Source organism: Rhineura floridana, chromosome 1 (assembly GCF_030035675.1).
Source record: "Rhineura floridana isolate rRhiFlo1 chromosome 1, rRhiFlo1.hap2, whole genome shotgun sequence".
Taxonomy (NCBI): domain Eukaryota; kingdom Metazoa; phylum Chordata; class Lepidosauria; order Squamata; family Rhineuridae; genus Rhineura; species Rhineura floridana.
In genome coordinates, this window is record NC_084480.1 from 33111401 (window position 1) to 33134977 (window position 23577).

Sequence of the window (23577 nt, forward strand, 5' to 3'; positions counted from 1 at the left end):
CTATCTCACAGGGTTGTTGTGAGAACAAAATGAGACTAGGGTTCAAATCCCCACATAGCCATGAAGCTCACTGGGTGACCTTGGGCCAGTCACTGCCTCTCAGCCTCATGAAAACCCTATTCATAGGGTCACCATAAGTTGGAATCAACTTGAAGGCGGTACATATATTTTTTTATTTTGAATATGATGATTATGATAATAAATATGCAGCATTTCAAATTAATTCTGTATGAGAAGCATTCAATGCCAAGCTTGGAAAACCAAGGATGAGGTATAAAATGTAGACAAAAATACTTTTGACAAAATGCCGTTTATATTTTATATATATGAGCCTGGGTAGGGAACATTTAATCTAGCCTACTTGCTTTCAGCAAGAAGGGTTAAGTGCCTTCAGGCTAGGGCAGTCACCAGAAGGCCACAGCAGAGACAAAGGAGCCTAGTGTTGTGGAGATGTTAGATGGGAGCTTTGGGGAGTAAAGATGGAGGCTCCTGAAGGCTGCAATTCTAAACACACTTACTAAGGGATTAAGCCCCATAGAACTCAACAGGACTGACTTCTAAGTAGATATAGTTTGGACTGTGCTGTTGGTAAACCTTGACTAGGGTTCTTCTGCAAAGACATCCATATCCAAGCAGGGTTGGCAACCCCTGCCTGGAATACCCTGCCCTTATCTTTTAATGTGGCTGCTCCAAATGTTTTTACAGATTTGACCCTTTACTTCAGAAAGAGGTCTGAAAAATGAGTAAGAGTAAGAAGTATCTTTTAAAATTGTTCTTTTCAATTCACTCTTGAATGAACATCATACCTAGGGCAGATCCACACCATTCCTTTAAAGCACATTCAACACCCATTTGAAGCACATGAATCCCACCACACAATCATGGGAACTGCAGTTTGTTAAGAGTGGTGAGAACTATAACTGTGAGGGGGAAATGACACTTCCCAGAATTCTTTAGGGGAAGTCATGCGCTTTAAATGCGAGTTGGATGTGCTTTACACATATTGTGTGAATCCGCTTAATAAATTTTGCCTGCATGTAAATTGTTCTAATTAATTTTTCAAAATGAAAATAAGCTATAAAGTGTAGTGGGTGACCATGGGCTACTCACCATTTCTCAGCCTATCTGCCCCTCAGGGTGAAAACAATGGAGAACCATGACTACCCCAAGGCATACTTAAAATGTAAAGGAAGTATTGTACAACCATAGTATGCAATTGGATACTTATAGGGACACAGCATGACAAAACTGGGTGGAAGTAAAAGTTCTACACTTAGGAAAAAGAAACCAAATGCACAGTTATAAGATGGGGGATACTTGGCTCAGCAGTACGACATGCAAGAAGGATCTTGGAATTGTTGTTGATCACAAGCTGAATATGAGCCAACAGTGTGATGTGGCTGCAAAAAAGGCAAATGCTATATCAGGCTGCATTAACAGAAGTATAGTTTCCAAATCATGTGAAGTATTAATTCCCCTCTATTCAGCACTGGTTAGGCCTCATCTTGAGTGCTGTGTCCAGTTCTGGTCTCTGCCCTTCAAGAAGGATGCAGACAAACTGGAACAGGTTCAAAAGAGGGCAACAAGGATGATCAGGGGACTGGAAACAACGCCCTATGAGGAGAGACTGAAGGAACTGGGCATATTTAACCTGGAGAAGAGAAGACTGAGGGAAGATATGATAGCACTCTTCAAGTATTTGAAAGGTTGCCACACAGAGGAGGGCCGGGATCTCTTTTCAATGATCCCAGAGTGCAGGACACAGAATAAAGGGCTCAAGTTGCAAGAAGCCAGATTTCGACTGGACATCAGGAAAAGCTTCCTAACTGTTAGAGCCATACAACAATAGAACTAATTACTAGAGAGGTAGTGGGATCTCCGACACTGGAGGCATTCAAGAGGCAGCTGGACAGCCATCTGTCGGGAATGCTTTGATTTGGATTCCTGCATTGAGCAGGGGGTTGGACTTGATGGCCTTATAGGCCCCTTCCAACTCTACTATTCTATGATTCTATGAAAATATTTATATAAGCATGACTATCAAATATGTTTATTTATATAACCTGTAAAGATATTTATAGTGCAATCCTATGTTTGTTTACTCAGAAGCAAGTCCCAATGTATTCAATGGGGCTTACTCAACCAGGGAAAACTGCAGCCTCAAGTGATAAGGAACTTGTTCTTTTAACAAGTCCTTTAAGTTGAGAGCTTATCCCAGTCTGCGTCTGTGTTGAAATTGCTTTTTAATATGTTTTTAAATTTTTTCTTAAAAAAAATGTTTTTAAAGCTTTTAAAAATGTTTTTAAAGATGTTTTGTTTTAATATACTTTAAAGTCTGTTTTTATGATTTTTAAAGTGTTTTTAGCGCTTTTGTTTGCTGCCCTGGGCTCCTACTGGGAGGAAGGGTGGGATATAAATAAAATAATAAAAATAAATAAATAAACTTCATTCATTTTTAAAAAAAATGAGTATTAGTTTCCTACATAATAAAAACTGTGATAAACCCTGCCTAATTTCTTTAAAAATAGGGTTGGAGGGAGAGAGATGTACAACACAAACACAAGTCTGCACTTTACTCACAATCATGAAAGGGTGGGGTTTCAGCCAGAGCTTTGAAAAGTTACTTTAAACTACAACTCCCATCAGCCCCAGCCAGCATGAAAGGGCGGGGTTGCAGCCAGAGCTTTGAAAAGTTACTTTAAACTACAACTCCCATCAGCCCCAGCCAGCATGGCCACTGGATTGGGCTGATGGGAGTTGTAGCTAGAGTATGATCTGTTTAAAAAAAAGTTGTGCAGGGGGGAGTTACGTTTTGGTGTATATCTCGGGAATTAGACCACCTAGAAACTTTTTTTTAAAATTGAAGCGGAGAGTCCAGAGAGTAAGGGTGGTAGCCAGAGAGCCGGAGCCCCTCCCCAAAACCAGAGACTCCAGCCGAAAACACACACACCGGGGCACACACACACACAAATCATCGTCACTCACCTCCACAGTTCTTCGCCATTCTGCCTTCCTTGCCCTGGCTTTTTCCTCCGGCGTCCATTTTTTCCTCTCAGAGTCAGATGCTAGCAGGCTCCCCCTGCCTATTCATCTCTTCTATCGTGCCTCCTAACACAGATCATGAGGGAAGAGACAGTCTGCGCAGAGGTCCAATCAGTGTGAGGCACATGTCTTGTGTTAACCAATCACAGCCAGGAGCTGACTTCCCCTTGTTCCCGCCCCCAAGTAACGTCCAACCTAACGTGGAAACGTTAAAGTTGAAGCTGAAAAGTAGGGAAATTACTATTCGTTCCGTTACTTGCCAAATGTAATGGAATTACCCACTCGTTATTTAAAATTGTAACGAATTAAAAGTAACTCGTTAAAAATAACGAGTTACTTCCAAGCTCTGGCATGGACTTTTAGACTTCCGCAATGTTAAATTGAAAATACCCCATATGCCATTCTGCTACTTCCCATAAGCTCATTTCAAAACAAAACCTTACAAAACTTATAGTCCTGAACTCAGAAACGCTTGCTTAACAACCCTCTAAGTTTCCATGGTGATACACAAAACAGTCAGAGAGAATTTACAGTTCAAAGTGCAAAGAAGAGAAAAAAATCCAGGCCTCTGTTGGACTTTTTCCTGTCAGTGGACTCTTAATTTGTTGAAATTAATTACAAATCAGTTATGTTCACAGAGTACCTGTAATACTATTACTGACCTTGCCCTATACACTGACCTTCATCTTCTGCAGTTTAAAAGTTAAAAAGGCTGATTTTTAATTAATTTAAGAAATTTAACAGTGAAGTCTGTTATAGCGTCAGGCATGTTCAGTAAGAACCAGCTGTCAGTGTTCTAAAAGCCAGACTCACAGCTGTTTGGCTTGGCTAATCAGGTCACCACACCCACACCAGACATTTATTTCACTTTAGACAGTCATGGCTTCCCCCAAAGAATCCTGGGAAGTGTAGTTTTTGAAGGGTGCTGAGAGTTGTTAGGAGACTCCTATTCCCCTGACAGGGCTCCAATGGTCAGAGTGGTTTAACAGTCAGCCCCTCTTTTGGGGATTGTAGCTCTGTGAGGGGAATAGGGTGTCTCCTAGCAACTTTCAGCACCATTCACAAATGACACTTCCCAGGATTCTTTGGGGAAACCTATGACCATCTAAAGTGAAATAAAGCTCTGGTGTGAAAGTGTCCAGGGACAGCTTTAGTTTAAATTTGGGTGGGAGACTACATGTGTCTGCTGTAGAATAAAAAGGTGGGGGACATCCTGAAAAGCAATGATACTGTTCACAATGTTTTTCTTTTGGAAAGGAAAGGGGTTTTTCCTCTGCCCAGTGCCCACCCACACAATCTGCAGATGGCAACACCTGCAATCAGCCCAAATAATAGAAACAAGACATGTGTTGTGCTGATCTTGTTTAGCAGGGAAGACGCAACAATATTAAGACAGTTGATATAGTTCAGGTAGTCAGTGTAAATATGTTTGATTTACTTTGCAATTTTAGTGATGTTTCCTATGTAAAAAATATTTTTGCTTCTATTTCTGTGAATATGTGAAGTACAGCAACACTTTGCATAACTGACACTAAAAAAACTCCAAAAGCAATTGTGGAATAATGGCACTGAGTATTCTCCAATGGACATGAGGAATGTCTGAGTTTGCACAAGATAAAACAGTGGGAGGTAAAATATATTCTAGCAAATTTCTAGGTGTGCTCTATGTTTTTAATTGACCATGTCCACGCTTCCTTAAGTGGAGTGGTTAAAGCATAGCATGCTGAAAACATTAATCTTGGGCAGGCCAAGGTTGTTTTTTCCAACAGCTAGAGTCATTGCTTCAGTAGCAACGTATTGTAATCAGTCTGATTTTACATCAAACTGCAGTTTCAGATTCAACTGTTAATGCACCCAAAATAGAAACAGAACATAACCCCCAGTTTGAAACACAAAAGGCTGTCTTCACCATCAAATGACATTGACCAATAAAAAGGCTTTGAAATTAATGAAAATAAATTTGACACAGATTTCTAGGTTGAATAATGAGAGAAATATAATTTTCCAAGTTAGATTATAGAAACAGTAGTAACACAGGAAAGAAGTAAAGAAAGAAGAACACCAACAAACATACAAAAAATGTAATTCTCCATCTTTGGAGATGCAGTCCTCATTGCAGGTATTGCCACCACTCACCATATGCTCAGAGGCACATGTTACCAAATTCTTCTAAGCTACACAGGAAGTGGATTGGACTGTGAAAGACCAACCCAAATTGTGTTTGCATTTTGACAAATTTGTAGGGCAGTACAATTTCTCAGAGAGGATGTCAGGTCTCCTGCTCCCCTGGTGCAGTCACTATAGCTGCCCAATTTCCCTGCTTTTTAAAGTTTAATAGAAATATCTGCTGGCTATAGGTACATTCTTTAACTGGAAGGGATTTTTGCCTATTAGTGAATATCAATATTCATATTTTGAGGGAAAATATCAATTAATATTGATATTTTTGATCATTTTTTTAAAAATCCACTTCAGCTGCTAGAAAAAACCTGATCCGCAAGGATAAAAAATGCAAATAAATAGGACATTTGGTATCAAATTTGAATTTTGTGAAATTCGAGCACATCCTTAGTTACAAAGACATGATTGCCTTTGATAAATGCATACAAGAATGGGGAGTGTTAGGAAAGGTTGATTCTGCGTTGAAAAGTGGTGGTGGTAGCAATTCATAAGCCTTTCCTGCCAACCTTTTATCTTCTCCAAATCACACCCTGCATACCTCCTTGCAGGTTGCAGTTCAGTTTTAAGAATGATAGCAACATGCTGAAATGTATCCAGAAGAGGGCAACAAAGATAGTGAGGAACTTAGAGGCTAAATAGAATGAGGAAAGATGGAAAGGACTTGTGTAAGTTTAGTCTGGAAAAGAGATAATTAAGAGGTGGCATGATAGCCATCTTCAAATATTTGAAGAGCTGTCACATAGGTGATGGAGCACATTTGTTTTTTTATCACTGCAGAGGGTAGGATCTGAATCAACAGGTTCAAATGACAAGCAAGGGGATTTCTACTAAAGACTGGGAAACATTTCCTGTTGGTACTGTTTGACAGTGGAACAGACAGCCTTGGAAAGTGGTGGACTCTCCTTCCTTAGAGGTTTTTGAATAGTAATGTATCAGCAGAGGGTTGGACTAGGTGACCTTTGAGGTTTCTTCCAGTTCTATAATTCTGTCTCCAGGAGGGCAGAAGCAGCTTGAGGTAGATACTGTAAATGGGCAGGGAGGAATGGGTTAAACACCTCCTTTCAAAATAGTCCCCCCAAAGCTTTTTTTTAAATGGATATTGTGGCTTTGTTACATGTGTTTGTTCATGTTAATATGTAGTAGTTAGGCCCACAGAGATAACATTTTGAGGCATGCAGTTGCAAGCACTTAGTTTCGTGCAAATAAGAAATGGCACTGATGTTAGAAGAAAATCTTAAGGATCAGTCCCTAAAGAGACAGAAAATATTGCCATCTGTGATGCACACTGAAAGATAGAATAGCAAACTCTTTCCTGAGGGGGGAAAAAACCACTTTGGCTAAATAAGTATGGTTTTTTTGCAATTAAATCACACCCACAAAATATTATTTATATACTTCTTTCCTCAGTTTGGCTTGAGGTGTTGTTTGGACAAATCTTATTAGGGGACAAAATAAAAACGTCCATCAAGAAATTATGCAGAAGGGAAAGTGGACACACCAGCTGGGTAAATCTATCATACGTTGGCAAAATAAATAAAAAAGGGGCCACAAGCACTTTTAATTAGCTGAGTGTATGTCGTTTGCTGAATGCTGAAAGCCCATCCTCCTCACTCATATTAAAATGTGTGCCTAATTTTCTGTGAAAAAGAAAAAAAGTCCCATCTGAACAGCCCTGACCACAGTCAATCATACTAAAAGCCACTGGTGCTTAATTTGATTTACCAATATAAAATGCAAATGAGGTGATTAAGTGGAGTGGCAGGCAGCGTTGGGCCCTTTTCAAACCATCAAGTTAAATGTGAGCAGACAGCAAACTGCCTGGGCAAAGAAAATTTTAGCATATTCGTTTGATTAGTGCAACAAAAATTTAATTAGATTGGCTAATTACTTGACAAATTGTTCTACACTAGAGAAAAGGCAGAACATTTTTTATTTGTGGGGGGAAAGTGCTCCTCTGCGTATTTTAGTCCAAATGCTATTTGCCAATTTGCAAAAGCATTATTAATTGAATGGGAGATGCTACAAGAGGCCACCAGCAATGGCAAAGAAAAGACGGCAGATAATTAGACCAGGCACATCAAGCTATATTGCTGCGCCCATGATCAGGCCAACTAGTAAAATTAAGCACAGTATTTCTTGGGGAACCGTGTCAGAACAGATTATTACAAGGCTCCTGGATCTTGCTAAGCAGTATACTTATTAGCAGAAGGTGCATGCAACATCGAAGTGTGCAACTCTTTGAACTCTCCTGTTCTGCAATAAGAGCCAACACTGTACCTGCACCACACTAAAAAGCAAAGGGGAAAAATATAGTGTTACTGTTGAGTATGTAGTCTTTTCCATACATTTAGCAATTGCTGTTAATATTCTATGTCAAGGAATAAAAGTTGCCTTGAGTTTGAAGTGGGGGTGGGTGGGATTTTGCAGATTGATTTCATATATTTACCTGATTCAGGTTTCCATACAATATCTCAAGCAATTTCACAGTAAAAACATCAACACTAAACACAACTAAGCACAATTAAAAACCATTAAAAACAATGCTATTTATTTATTTATTTATTGCATTTGTGTACCGCCCCATACCCAAAGCTCTCTGGGCGGTTTACAACAATTAAAAACATTAAAAACAAATAAACAAATTTAAAAACACATTTTTTTAAAAAAGCAATTTAAAAAAACATGCTAAAATGCCTGGAAGAAGAGGAAAGTCTTGACCTGGTGCTGAAAAGATAACAGTGTTGGCGCCAGGTGCACCTCATCAGGGAGATCATTTCATAATTTGGGCGCCACCACTGAGAAGGCCCTCTCCCTTGTTGCCAGCCTCCCAGCTTCCCTCAGAGTAGGCACCCGGAGGAGGGCCTTGGATATTGAGCGTAGTGTACAGGTGGATTCGTGTCGGGAGAGGCGTTCCATCAGGTATTGTGGTCCTAAGCCGTGTAAGGCTTTTTAGGTTAAAACCAGCACCTTGAATCGAGCTCAGAAACATACAGGCAGCAAATGCAGGTTGGTTTTATATGTTCAAACCGTCTGGTCTCTGTTACCAATCTGGCCGCTGCATTTTGCACAAGCTGCAGCTTCCGAACTGTCTTCAAAGGCAGCCCCACGTAAAGCGCATTGCAGTAATCTAACTTGGAGGTTACCAGAGTATGGACAACTGAAGCCAGGTTATCCCTGTCCAGATAGGGGCATAGCTGTGCCACCAACCGAAGTTGATAGAAGGCACTCCATGCCACTGAGGCTACCTGAGCCTCAAGTGACAGAGTTGGTTCTAGGAGAACCCCCAAGCTAAGAACCTGCTCCTCCAGGGGGAGTGCAACCCCATCCAGGACAGGTTGGACATCCACCATCCAGTCAAAAGAACCACCCACTAACAGCATCTCAGTCTTGTCTAGTTTGAGCCTCAGTTTATTAGCCCTCATCCAGTCTATTGTCGCAGCCAGGCACCGGTTCAGCACATTGACAGCCTCACCTGAAGATGAAAAGGAGAAATAGAGCTGCGTGTCATCAGCATACTGATGGCAACGTACTCCAAAGCTCTGGATGACCACACCCAATGGTTTTATGTAGATGTTGAACAGCATGGGGGACAGAACTGATCCCTGCGGAACCCCATACTGGAGAGTCCAGTGACCCCCTGGGTGAACTGGCAGGCTCCTGGCACCACTGGGCTCCGCCAGCAGAAGCCCCCTGCCACTGCTGAGATGTGGCATCATTACAACTCTGCTGGCACCAACAGGGGTCTGCTGGGGATGACCAGCCTGGTGGACGGAGAACTGGAAGAAGCCCTGAAAATGGTATATGATGGGGAAGGAGCCGCATGGGGGACTTACATGACTTCCAAGTCCCCCTCAAAATGCACCCCTGGGTCCTGATCCCAACGATAATTCTGCCGGCTAATAGGCCAGCACAGTAAAAACATTACAATGGTGGCCTAAGGGGATCACTTACTCCCCAGTAGGCCTTCTCGTGGGAGCCAGCTCTTCCCATCCGGCTCCTGTGCGCAGCTCCCAATGGAGCTGGTGCTGCGCCAGGCTGGCGGCTCCCAGGCGGCAAGTGGATGCTGTGGAAGTTTCCACCGGCTCCTCCTCAAATAGAGCTAAATTAAAATTAAAAGTCCTGAAAGTACATAAAATAGAGCTATAAAATAAAAGTAAAATGTCACTACACTATTTTCCCCGTGCCATACTTCTGCTGCCCCCCCAAAGTAATTTTTCTTTTTATCCCCCTTCAAATGACAGCAGGGCTCTAATAGTCATATTTGCACATTTATTATTTATTTATTAAATTTGCATCCCACCCTTCCTCCCCAAAGGAGCATATTCAGTTATCACACTAAACCATAGTTTTAAATCCATTTCTATCCAGCTGCATTTCTATCCAGTTACCAAATGCCAAGAAAAGACTAGCTAGCCCCATCTCTGATTATCTTCTATCAGCAGGCAAAGACATTTCCATTTAGACCAGGCCTTTGTCCCATAAGATATGTTGAAACTGGTTTTAATTAGTTTATTCTATTTTTTTTCTTAAAAACCCATCTATGCTGTTGCTTTTTTATTATATTTTTATTGTGTTTCAGCTATTGGTGTTTGCCACCTTGAGCGTGATTTGGTGGGATACAAATTCAACAAGGAAATAAAGGACATAATAGAGTGCCAAGGACAAGCTGCAGCGAGAGTTGGGCTTGTGAACTACCCCTCCCTTTCCTTTCTCTGACATGACTGTGAGGAGGAACTCAGAAGCTTTCAATTAACCAATGTACAGTGGATACTCTTAACTATGGTTTGTTTAGACAAGGCAGTTTCCTAAGCCATGGCTCAAAACTGGCTTGTTTCAAGCAAACCATAGTTAAGATTAACCACACTTTTTTCTGGGTTGGTTGATATGACAAGCTGCTGTGGTTAATTTAAACCTGAAACAAAAGCTTTTGAACTCCACACCATTCCAGAGGAAGGTTAGGGGAAGCACACAGCCATTGTGTACTTTGCTTTTCAGCTATTGTGGTACAGCATCATCAAATTAAGTGTTCTTGCACACCTCTTATTCGTTTCAACAAGGACAGCGTAGAGCTCATTCTTGGTAGATTGTACTATAGCTCTGTATATCCTGCTACAATTCTGTGATTAGATGATACAAGCCAATAATTTGGAAGCAGAGAAGCTCAGTTTTCTCTTTAAAAACAAAACCCAAGCCAAACATGTTTTTGTTTCTTGTGATATGAATGAGAATCTGGAAGACCTGTTGTGAGCATGCCTGGTGAAATCTCAGAAGCAAGACAGAGAGAGGTCAAGCAGAACTTTCACTGGTAGGTATGGGGGAGTGAGCATTCTGTCCCACAAGTTTCCGAAAATCAGGATGGATATACAAACCTGCTTTTGGCTCAAAACTCAGGTTTTCATGTTAGCCTGGTTACCCTGGCAGGGAATCCAGATTGAAACTTTGCTGATTATATACATTATGCAGCTCTAAATACAGACAGCAGTTTTCTCTCCCCCTTCTTGATTTTTCTCTTTGTCTTCAACATGCTACACAAGCTCCCATTCCTTTCAGTAGGCTGCATCTGCTTCTGCTGGTTTTCAACGTAACTAATCAACCTCTAGTGACTCAACCATCGTGATAATATAAATAGATACCCACTTTATCTGCTCAAGTGGGAAAAAAATAAGGATCATATTGTATAAACATAACACACTGGAGCTAGCAATTAGATACTGCTTTTAACTCAGGTTAAAAGATGAGCAGCGGAAGCCATGGGGGGATACATGAAACCTGTGTGAACACTACTCCCCTGTATTCATGCAGGCATAAAATATTATTTCTCACAATTAGCTATTCTAAACAGCTGGCCCAGGATGACAATTCATTTAAAAATGTATAACCCAAATGAAGGAAAAAAATTGAACATTGTTGGGAACAGAAAGAGCAAAATGAACACTAATATCCATAAGCATTGCACTTAAAGCCCCATCTGCACTTTCCATTTAAATCGGTATTATATCACTTTAAACAGTCATTACTTTTCCCAAAGAAACCTGGGAAGTATGGTTTGTTCAGGGTGTGGAAGACAGTCCTATTTTCCTCACACCCCTGCAATTCCCAGAGTGGTTTAACAGTCAATCCCTCTTCCCAGGTCTTCATTGGCCACTTTTTAGAGCCACACCAACCCAACCCAACATAAAAGAGTGATACAAGAAATTATATATATATAATAGACAACACCAGATAAGAGTACACAGCTCACCTGGTGAAAGTCTGCCCCAGTATAGTGAGATGTTTTGTGTTTCCATTCTATTTAGATTATAGAAACTATATCTACATTGGGAGTTTCAACAGCTGTTGAACTGAGTTCAACATCTTCAGGAAGCTGATGATCAATGATATCTGGAGATCTGAAATGAAGCATCACCTATATGTGGATGACACCCCACTCTCCTTTTCCTTTTCATCTGATTCAGGTTATTATTATTATTATTATTATTATTATTATTATATCTCCTCCCAGCAGGAGCCCAGAGGGGTTCATGCTAGCCACCTTTAAAATTTGCTTTTAAAAATAAAAAGAGAGGTCTGTGAGTGCTGAACTTTGCCATACTCCTGTGTTTCTCCTGGTCCTTCTTTCAAGATTCTGAACAAATGTAAGGGTGTTTAAAAACTAGGTTGCAATACTAAATATGTGTTAGTAACATCAGGCAGGCACAGGCTGGCAGCACCATGAAGATAATATGCACCTAGAGACATGAAATCTGGGGACATGTTAGCCATTTAGAGGAGATTAACCCTGCCAAATTTCAAACCACCTTTAAACATTGCTTTTTCCAAGAAATATTTTTTTAAACAAAGGGAATCTGTCATATAGGGGGCAGATTGCCAACAGCAGCAGTGAGTAGAAAAATAAAAATACTATTGAATATTAATAATACTCACTGTGATTAGCAAATGGAAATAACAACAGTAATAATAATTCTTAACTAATAATTCTTATCACAAATGCTGGCTAATATTCCCACAAGGTATGGCTGGCTGGCTAATAATAATGATGATGATAAAAAATGTGTAAACACATAAGCTGACTGCTTCTTATTGTTTGTGGTTAGCAACTGGAAATTATTATTATTGTTATTGTTGTTGTTGTTGTTGTTATTATTGTTATTATTATTAATAATAATAATAAATTCAGAAATCTATGGATAAATATGCCCACAAGGTTTGATAATAATTCTTAGCAATCAGAATCAAATAAAATTTAAAAAATACAGACATTATTTTAAAAAATATGTAAATAAGGATGGGACTTGGATTGATTTGGAAAGAAAAACACACACAAGCAGAACAAATGCCACCCAACCCCCACCAAACCTTTTAAAGAGATCTGTAGAAGATTTCTGAATTTTAAGAGTTCACCTCTTCCAAGCAGTTGATTGAAGAGTGTTGGGTGTGTGTGTGTGTGATAGCATTCTAGCCTTTCTCCCTCTTTCCCCCAACCTGCTATTTTCTTTGTGGTGCTGTAATTGCTCCATTTCAGAGACACCCTATCTGGGTTCATTAGAGACTGTTTTGAGCTACAGATCTGTACAAATCAATTCAAGACTAGCCATTAAGCTCTGTAGAGATTTGCAGCTGCTTCAGCCTGATTTGGGCAGGATACAAATAGCCCCGAATCAGCCTTATTTGGATTATTTGTGATTTGTACAAATTCAGTGCACAACCCTAGGATTTAGGGTTGGAAACTTCTGTCAGTTATGTTCTGTCAAATTATGTTCTGTCAAGTTAGACTTCCAATCTTAAATCCAGTTCTTCACGTTTCTGCAGCAATTTGCATTTTTTCCCATAAAATTCCTCATGAAAATTCTCCAGCATTTTAGTGCAAATTTCTCCTAATAATTTTTGTTAGCAGTTTTGACTAATGTACACATTTTTGCAAGTCATTTCTTCTCATATAAGGCATTTTTGCATGTTATTTTTGCTCAGATTTTCATTTTTATGCACACTTTCCCCTAAACTATGCATTTTTGTAAACATTCTTGGGTTGATGAACTGCATCGCAAACTTCAAGTAAATGCAAATTTTCAAAGATGGCTGTGTTTTGGTTCTCGTATTGTTTTGGAAAGTGGGAATTTGATAGATTTGGCTTGAAATGAGAACCTAATCAAAATTCTCACCCATCCCTAATTGTGTTGTACTGACATCATTTTATTCAGGCCACACATGAGTAAGGAATTTCATATTCAAACCCCAGCTGGAAATACTTTGTTTGCCTTGACAATGTATCCAAAGCAAGAAAGGATAATGCCTCGAATGCATTGGAGAAAGGATATGATCTACTTTTGTTCACACTTAAAGAAGAATTCTTTGTTGACACAAAGGTGGGCAAATGGTCACACTGAACATTATCGATACTCACTCAGGCATCCAAAATTTATTCAAGACTTGAAATGGTATATCATGGAAAAAAAACTCCAAATGCTTTATACAGGTTTGTAACTAATACTTCAGGGAATATTGAGAAATAAAAGAAGGCCAGTATTTTATCAGGTCCCACCGTAAGACAGTTGAAAGTGATTGGCAAACGAACTGATGGTCATGTTTTATTAGTAACATTGCTCAGGAAGTACTTTGTTGAGCCTCATCAGCCTGCTGTCTTTTGTCCTTTAAAATTATATGGTCAATCTAATGCAGCTTTGAGCCATATACAAAACCCATTAGCACTTTTCAGTGGTAGCACAGCATGAGGGTAACTCTTGTGCATAATTTTGGCTTTGGATGATGCATTCTAGGAAGGAAATGTTATTTATTAGTAGTATTATTTATTAAATTTATATTCCACTCCTCCTCCCAGAAGGACCCCAGGGTGGCAAACAAAAACACTAAAAACATCTTTAAAATGTTTTTAAAATAAATCTTTAAAACATAATTTAAAAAACCTAAAAACATTCCAACACAGATTCAGATTTGATGCAGATTTAAAAATATCGATTTGAAATGGGCAGGCTATATTCAGGCATTCAAGCCCAAACATTATTAGAATCAAGTTGGGAGAGGGTGGGGACATGATAACTGCCCCCTTTCCTTCTGTCAGACTGCCATTGCCTGCCCCCCATCATGTTGGGGTAGAAGGTCTGGACTCTGAAGTGGGAGCCTGCTTTACATATGGAAGGTCCCCACACGATTTAGAACCCTGGTCATGCATGGAGGATGATGGGTCAGGGCCATGGGGATGTGACAGAAAATCAGGACCAACTACAGTGTCCCTGCTGAGGGTAAGAATATCATGAATGGGGCTGAGGTTTATTTATTTATTTAAAATATTTCTATCCCGCCCTTCTGCCCTATAATAGGGCACTCAGGGCGGCTTACAAAAATAAAATCAAACATGCATATAATAAAATTGTAAACAGTAAAATCACAAAAACATTAAAATAAATTTAAAATACATAAAATACAATTAAAATACATAAAATAATACACACACACACATATACTAATGGGACTACAAAGGTGGCGGTAGCTTACATCAATGGACTTCCAACAGCAATCAGTGGGGACTGGTCCATTAGGGCAAATGGAACACTGTCCCACCAGCTTCAGTCGGTCTTCATCCAGACCCTACTTACCTGTCATCTTGCTTAGAATCAGTCAGGAGGCAGCTATGCCCATCATTGCTTCTGGATCCACCTATTGCTGGGCTTCCTGCCTTCTGGCCTACCAGCCCCAAAGGGCATCACCCACCACTGACAGCAAGTCAGAACACACCTCTTCACCAAGGGTTTGGGCGGCACTGATTAGACTGTCCAAGTTTTCGGTATTTGCGGAGAATTATGCTGATGTATTTTCATCTATATGTAGTTAGTTTATTTCTATGCTGCCTTTTGGGCAGAAAGCCCCCAAGGCAGCTAGCTCACAAAGGTTAACATAAATACAAAATTCCAGCAATCAAATACAATTCAAGCACTGAAATTCAAGTTACAGAAATCTAAGACAACAAATTTCCCAACATCTTAAATAACATAAAAACCAGACACATTCCTTCTGCTGCCTAAAGGCAAAGACCAGCATCTCCACAAACGTTAGGGAAAGCAGGAGGATTGGTTCCATCAGTGCACCAACAATGACAACATCAGCTCACCCTCTTCATCCTGGAATGCGGCAGTGACCCCAATGCTGGGAAACTTGCGTAGCAGCTCTGCTCCACCAGGTGTTCCACTTCTGAGTGTAGCTCATGCTTTGACAATGTCCTATATTTATGCATGCAGAATGTCTCTGAAATCTCCATCTAGGTCAGGGGAAGTTCCTCGTTTGCAATCCCAGAAAGCTGCTGCCAGTCAGTGTAGAAAATACTGAGCTTGTTGGAGCAACTGATTGTCTCAATATAAGGACAGTAATCAATGGGATGGACCAATATTGTATAAGGCAATATTTATTTATTTATTTTTATTTTATTATTTGATTTATATCCCACCCTTCCCCCCAGTAGGAGCCCAGGGTGGCAATACTGAATGGGATAAACTATTACTTATCAACCAGCTGCTGCAGATTTTGAAGTCACACACTCCCCCACCTTCTCCTTTACTTCCACTTTTGATTAACTGCAGCTTGACATTTCATTCCAAATCTGATGACTTGTGGTTAATCTTAAATATGGTTTGTTTGAAACAAGACAACTTCATACCATGGGTAATGAAACTGGCTTGTTTCACCAAACTGTGTTAAGAAGATTAGTTTAGAGCAGGGGTTCCAAAACTGTGGTCCAGGGACCATCAGTGGTCCACGTGCTTCATCCAGTTCACTGTTCTTCAGCCTTGGCTCCTCAGATGTTGTTGGACTACAACTCCCATCATCCCCAGACAGCATGGCCAATGGTCAAGGATGATGGTAGTTGTAGTCCATCAACATCTCAAGACCCAAGATTGAAGAACAGTGATCCAGCTGGTCTGTGGCATATCTGTAAAAGTGCAACTAAAAATAATACCGCATCTAATACAGCACATTATAATTGCTACAACAGGCAGGCAAAGTAGTCACTAAGTAGTCCCCAAAACCTTCAGGAATTTTCAGGTAGTTTGGGGGAGGGGAAGTCTGTGAACTACTGGTTTAGAGTTTGGAATTAATGCTTACAGTGGTTAATCAAAAATGGAAGCTGCATCAGAAGAGGTGAGGAGGTGGGAGTAGATGTGCCTGAGGTTCACTGCAGATTGTTCCTGTCACACCCAACCATGGTTTACTGTTACACCCAGACTGGCCATCTATGTATGAAATCCAATTGTACACAGCTCAATACATAATGGAACAAATAGGACAGCCCTTCCAATATGCTGTGCTCTGTTTTCATACCTATGAATTTTTTTCATGCTGAACTTGAAACAGTAGCCACAATTAGGTTGTGTTCACAAAGATAAAACCATGAAAAGCAACAACAGTGTCTTAAAATTAACACAGCCTTTCCTCATTCTTCCTTCCCATTTGTTTCTAATAGGTGGCAAGAAACACCTGAGTGTCTTAGCATCTGGAAAGTGAATACAAATACCACACTCACACACTAAATTGTTACTTTTGAAATCCATCACTTCCTTATTTTGGCAGGCAACATAGACACATATGCATAGGACTTTTAAAAAATGCTCAGTTTTCTTTCCTCTAATAACAGATCACTTATCTCTCCTACGTTTTGCACTACTGCTCCCATCATCTGCTCCAAATCAACATACTGTAGGAGTATTTTATGTTGCTATTCCTAAGTAATATATTTGTAGCTAATGTCTAAAAATTCCAAAGGGGTGCACAACACTCATATTTGACTAATGACAATGTCACACACTCATCTTCCACATGTGATTACTCAAAAAGTAAGTGATTATTTGTATGTGTGAATAACTGATATAACACCACAGATTGAACTTTCCAATTATCATCAAAAACAATGCATTTTAATGGAGTCAGTTTACATTATCCAGAAGCATACACATTCAAGCGTACAGTAATTCAGTATAGAGAAATCCAGTGCTTTAGATGTGTGTTTGGACCAGTCCCAAGTTTTGGTGAGTGCATGTGTGTATCATTATTCATTGGCGATCGCTCATGGCCGAGTAAGATTGTCTTCCAGGATAAGGTCTTTAACAGTGGGTCCGTAAGTGACTGTGGAGGCCAATTCTGGATCCACACAGCCTCCCACAGTGAGGACATAGGTTTCCAGATGGAACTGTTTTCTATCCTTAAGTTGGGAGTAAAGAAGCTGCTTTGGGAGACGGTGATCAGGCATTCGAACAACATGACCGGTCCAGTGAAGTTGATGTTGGAGGATCATTGTTTGAACACTGGTAGTCTTTGCTTCTTCCAATACGCTAACATTAGTCCTCCTATCTTCCCAAGTAATTTGCAGAATTTTCCAGAGGCAGCGTTGGTGGAATCTTTCAAGAAGTTGGGAGTGGTGTTTATAAATGGTCCATGTTTCACAGGCGTACAGTAAGGTCGGTAGTATAATGGCTTTGTAAATAAGCATTTTGGTCTCCCTGCGAATATCCCGATCCTCGAACACTCTACGCTTCATTCAGGAGAATGCGGCACTCGCAGAGCTCAGATGATGCTGAATTTCAGCATTGATATCGGCTTTTACAGAGAGATGGCTGCCAAGATAAGAAAAGTGATCAACATTCTCCAGCATCGCACCATTAAGTTGGATTGATGGTGCTACAGAGGGATTGGTTCGCACTTGCTGATGAAGCACTTTGGTTTTTTGATGTTAAGCGAGAGGACAAGCTTTTCGTATGCTTCTGCAAAGACATTTAGGATAGTTTGAAGATCTTCCTCTGAATGTGTGGAGACTACATTATCATCGGCATATTGAAGTTCTACGACAGAGGTTGTAATTACCTTACTTTTTGCTTTCAGCCTACTGAGATTAAAAAGATTTCCATCTGTTCAATATGTGATTTCCACGCCAATGGGAAGTTTCCCCTTAACAAGGTGTAGAATCATGGCGATGAAAGTAGCAAATAAGGTCGGAGCAATGACACATCCCTGTTTGACGCCTGATCCCACTTTGAATGGATCACTTTGAGAGCCATTGTTGTCCAAAATTGTTGCCGTCATGTTGTCATGGAGGAGTCGCAAAATATTCAGAAATTTATCAGGGCATCCAATTTTCAGAAGGATGGTCCAGAAAACAGTTTGATTTAAAGTATCAAAGGCCTTAGTCAGATCAATAAACACCATATATAGAGGTCAGTTTTGCTCCCTGCATTTTTCTTGAAGCTGTTGTGCAGTGAAGATCATGTCCGCTGTTCCCCTGGAAGAGCGGAAACCATTTAGGGATTCAGGGACGATGTTTTCTGAGATAGGTAGGAGGCGATTTGCAAGGATCCTTGCAAGGATTTTACCTGCGGTAGCAAGAAGTAAGATGCTTCGGGAGTTCCCACAATCTGTCCTATCACCCTTCTTGAAAAGAGTGATAATTATGGCGTCCCTAAAGTCTTCTGGGATCTCCTCCCTCATCCAGTTTTTTTCGATGATGAAGTTGTTGTGTAAGTTCAGGCCCACCTTTTTTAAAGACTTCAGCAGGAATCCCATCAGGTCCACTAGCTTTGTTATTCTTCATTTGATTAATGGCTTTACTGACTTCATCCAAATTAGGGGATACTGCAAGCTCATCTCTAATTTGTTGTTGTGGGATTTGCGAGAAGACCTCATCAGCCACAATAGAGTTACAATTAAGGAGGTCATGGTAATGCTCTTTCCAATGCAGTGCAATAGACTCTTTGTCCTTTAGAAGTTTGGTACCATCTATTGAACGTAAGGGATTTGTACCATAATTTGTTGGTCTGTAGATGGCCTTTGTGGTGTTAAAAAAAGCCCAGTGCATCATGAGCATCTGCAAAATGCTGGATTTCTTGAGCTTTCTTTATCAACCAGATGTTCTTAAGTTCTCTAGTTCTTCTCTGGACCTCAGCCTTTGCACTGGCATAGATTTTTTTCTTAGCAGCACAGTTAATGTCTTTTTGCCATATCTGGAAGGCTTTCCTTTTCTTGTCAATTATATGTTCAATCTCACTATTATTCTCATCAAAGCAATCCTGATGTTTCTTAGTTTGGTATCCAATAGTTTGTTCACATGCTGTAATAATGGAAGTCTTCAGTTTAATCCAGTGTTCCTTAACGTTTTCAGGGAGTTCCATAGCTAGATGTTTCTTGAGAGTTGTTTGAAAGCAAGCTCGCTTAATAGGATCTTGAAGGGCATGGATGTTCATTTAATGCCTTGGTTTTCTTCCTTGGAGCCTACGCTGAGGAACAATATTAATGGCCATAGTGGATCGAATTAATCGGTGATCTGTCCAGCAGTCATCGGCACTTGTCATGGCCCTGGTGAGGAGTACATCATGACGATCTCTGGCACGCACAATTACATAATCCGGGAGATGCCAGTGCTTCGACCGAGGGTGCTTCCATGATGTTTTAAAAAGTAGAATTCCATTCAGGTTGCTATTGCCAACTCCTTCTTTCCCAATGGTTTCTGGCCATAAATCAAAATCACGCTCAGCTCTTGCATTGAAATTGCCCAGGAGGATAATTTTATCATCCTTAGGTATATCTGATAAAATAGTGTCCAGCTGGGTATAACACTTTTCCTTGATGTCTTCATCAGCATCTAATGTTGGTGCATAAGCACTTAGAATAGTTGCCTGCTGGTTTTTGGCGAGTTTTAATTGGAGAGTTGAGAGTCGTTCATTAATGCCAGTAGGAACTTCTGAGAAGAGCTTCACAAGATCATTTTTAATAGCAAAGCCTACTCCATGTATTCGTCATTCTTGTTCAGGCAGTCCTTTCCAGAAGAAGGTGTAACCTCCTTTTCCCCCTTCAATCGTCCCTCTCCTGCTCTTCGAGTTTCTTGGAGTGCTGCTATGTCAATATTAAAACATCTCAACTCCCTCGCAATGATGGCAGTCCTGCGTTCAGGACGTTCACTATCTGTATTGTCCAGGAATGTCCGTATGTTCCACGTTCCAAAGTTCATTTGTCTTTTGCGACCACTAAGTGGTGATCCCACTGGACACGGTGATCCAGTCAGGGAGAGAGATGAGGCAGACTATGTTTAGAGCACCTTTTCTAGCCCCCTCCCCATATGGGGTGAGCAGAGTGGATCCTGAATAGGACTGCTCAGTCGTGGATACAGCTGCCAACTACTCAACTGCCTTGGTCCTTGAACCAGGACAACTGAGTCTGTATCCATCGCCGATGTGCTGGTCTATGACTAGGGGCTTCCAGATTTCACAGTCCTGCCCCCGTTGCCATTCGCCGATCGCCATGGGACTTTTGGTTTCGTTTGGTTGGAAGACACCTGTGCATGAATTTGTTTTATGTGGGGAGATCAGTGCACGACAATCAACATACAATCTTGTGTTGGATCCCTCGCTGGATCGTCACCCTGCAGTGGTGAGTGGGCTTGCATGTTCCAATTAACCCTGTGAGCAATGATGTTGGGAGTCATGTACTCCCAGCAGGGTCACCCATGGCGGTAAGGTCAAGAGAGAGGAACCAGACAAAGAACGATCCAAGAAAATCCTCAACGGCAGAACAGGCGGAGGATAACAATGTGTATGTTACAACGGCTGTGAAGGCAGATGAAGTCTGCAGCAGATAAAAGACTTCCAGTCATCATGGTATCCATGCCATTGGATCAAAGCCTTTTTCTGTCATGTGTGTATAAACCAACTCAAATGTCTAAAAGAGGAGTACCTCACATCCCAATCCCGTATGATGATGGAGATGGATGATAGCAGGTAACTATATTGTAGGATTGTTGAAGAGGTAGACTTCAATGGAGGAGAGGTAACTTCTGAGAGAGACTGCTTCTGGAAGAGGCAATTCTGGCAGAGAAATACTTCTGAGAGAGAACGATAGGTAAAAAAGGAGTGTTGTCCTCTGGGGCTACTAGACCTGCTGCTAGCTTCACTGATGACTGAAACAAACTGAGGCAGGTTTTGGAGGGAAAACTAACTAACCAGTTAAAGATAGGGGTGATGTCACCTGACAGGAAGTTACTGTAAGGCTAAGGGAGCATAGAGACAGACCCCTAGAGTTCCATAACTCTAACCTAATAAATGCCTTGTTTAGCACAACAGGAGTCTCCCTATATACAATTCTAAACCCTGCAAAGGCAGCACAAGTAACAACCATATTTTCTGGGCAATCAGAAAGGCAGGCACCAGTCAGATGCTCTTCTGCTGTTGAAATGCAGATGTTTAGCCAGGAAGGCTGGGCTTCTCCACAAGCTTTGGGAAGTTTAAATTAGAGAGAGACGAAGAAAAAAAGCACAGCATTTCATTTGCATCCCAAGAACAAAGAATCAAATGAAAATGTGACTATTGTCTTTCCCTGCACCGTTATTGTATGTAGTATCCATCTATAATCTTTGCTTGTAATGATACTTAATAGCTGCCTTCGAGATATTAATGGAAATTGTCACAGACAAGGGAGATATTACTGCATCTAATGAACCAAAGTAGGTCTAAAATGGGGAGGGGAAAAGAGGAGCAATAAGTAAAGCATGAGCAAATCAAATAATTTAAAATGTTTCTCAAAAATTTAACCCTACATTGAGCTAAAGTGAAATCAAATTAGCATTTTCTACGTTAGGGACCTCTATAGAGCATACATATACATCAATATACATATACACACATATCACACACAGTTTTGTGTGTGGCGATACTCACCTGACCTCCCAACAGCTCTTGCTGCTGCTTGCCAGGAAGGAGAAGTGGAGGGGCGAAGTGGCATTTATGCTATGCCAACCTCCCCACCATGTCTCCCCTCCCTCCCAGTAAGCAGCAACAACTCAGGTGTTTGGAAGTTAGCTGCGTGACACACTGCCACCATACCATCCACTACTGCTTAAAATTCTACTGATAAAAAGCTTGTTAACTTCCTGTTTATGGCAGTGAGAATGGCTCCAATTCACTTTTGGAAACATCTAGAGGAAGCCACGCTACAAGCTTGATACAATAAGGTTTGGTTTGTAGCTATGTCAGAGAAGCTGAGACAAAAAGTTCACGTTAAAGGGCCAAATAAAACAACACATGTTTAATTCTGTATGGAGTAATTTTATTCATGACAGGAGACATTTCAGAGTTCCCTTGTCATTTGCACTCTTGTAGAATGGATAGTAGAACCAACTCCTTATTCTGGAGTGAGTGAGTGAGTGAGTGAGTGAGGCTCACTTCTAGAAAGGGGGGACCTTGGTTGTCATCCATGGGGGAAGCCTTAGAGTGTACCACACACCCCCACTCTGAGCAGGACTGCCTCTGCTTCCATAATTCATTCTCTCTTCCTCCTCTTCCCCTGTTCATATGTAATTGTGCCTGCCAGCCCTTGCGCCTTCAGTCAACGGGTGATAAATTCAGTTTCTAATCTGTATGCTAAGTCTGTAGCAGACACACACTAGCATTTTCCATGTAAGGGAAAGGGATTCTGAATTGATCAGCCTTGAAAGCCGCCTTCTGTTTTCATCGTCTTGATCAATACCAGAGGAAAAAGGGGAAGAACCCAAAGCTTTATTTTTTATTCTTCACCTTCTTCTTCTCACTCCTAGACAGGCTGTGAAGCATTCCCTACATTTTCAGACAATCAGTTAATACTTATCCTTTCACTTAAGCAGCAATGCTTGCGCTCCTCTTTTTCTTCAGTTGTGCATATTACAAACAGAGATTAGTGCCCTTTCACTGCTGAGCTGTCAGCGTTAAAGTGACATAAGCTATTAACATTCTATTTGTAAGTGGCCAGCAGCTTCCTTTGACATTCTTGTAAAAAGGGCGCCCGCATCCTGCAGTTTGTGCTGTTTTCTCTGAGATAATCCATCCCTGTTCTGTTTGATTGGCTAGTGACATACAGTCTGTCGGAATTACTAATGATCCTATGCAGTAATACTTTTTTTTTTTTTTTTAAGAAATGGGGTGGTGGCAGAGAAAGAGAGACCGGGTTATGTCACATTATGCCCCGGTTATGCCATAACACTGACACAAGGCTTCTGAGTAACTGTGAAGGCCCAAATCCAATACATCATCCTGAATAAAAAGACAAAGTGTACTTTTAAAAGGCTTCATGTTTTTCCACTTAAAATATGTATGCAGCAATAAAATTTACATGTACCGTGGGGTTCTCTTTTTGAAAGAAACATTAATCTGGAAGATTTTAGTATGAATCAAGTTTAAAATTTGGCAGGTTTTTTTTACAATTGTAGTTTAGATATATCTACTCAGAAGAAGCCACATTGGGTTCAATAGGACTTACTCTTAGGTAAGTGTGCATGGGATTGCAGCCTTAATCTGCAGAGTGCTTTATGCCACATATGCAGAGCTTGGAAAAGTT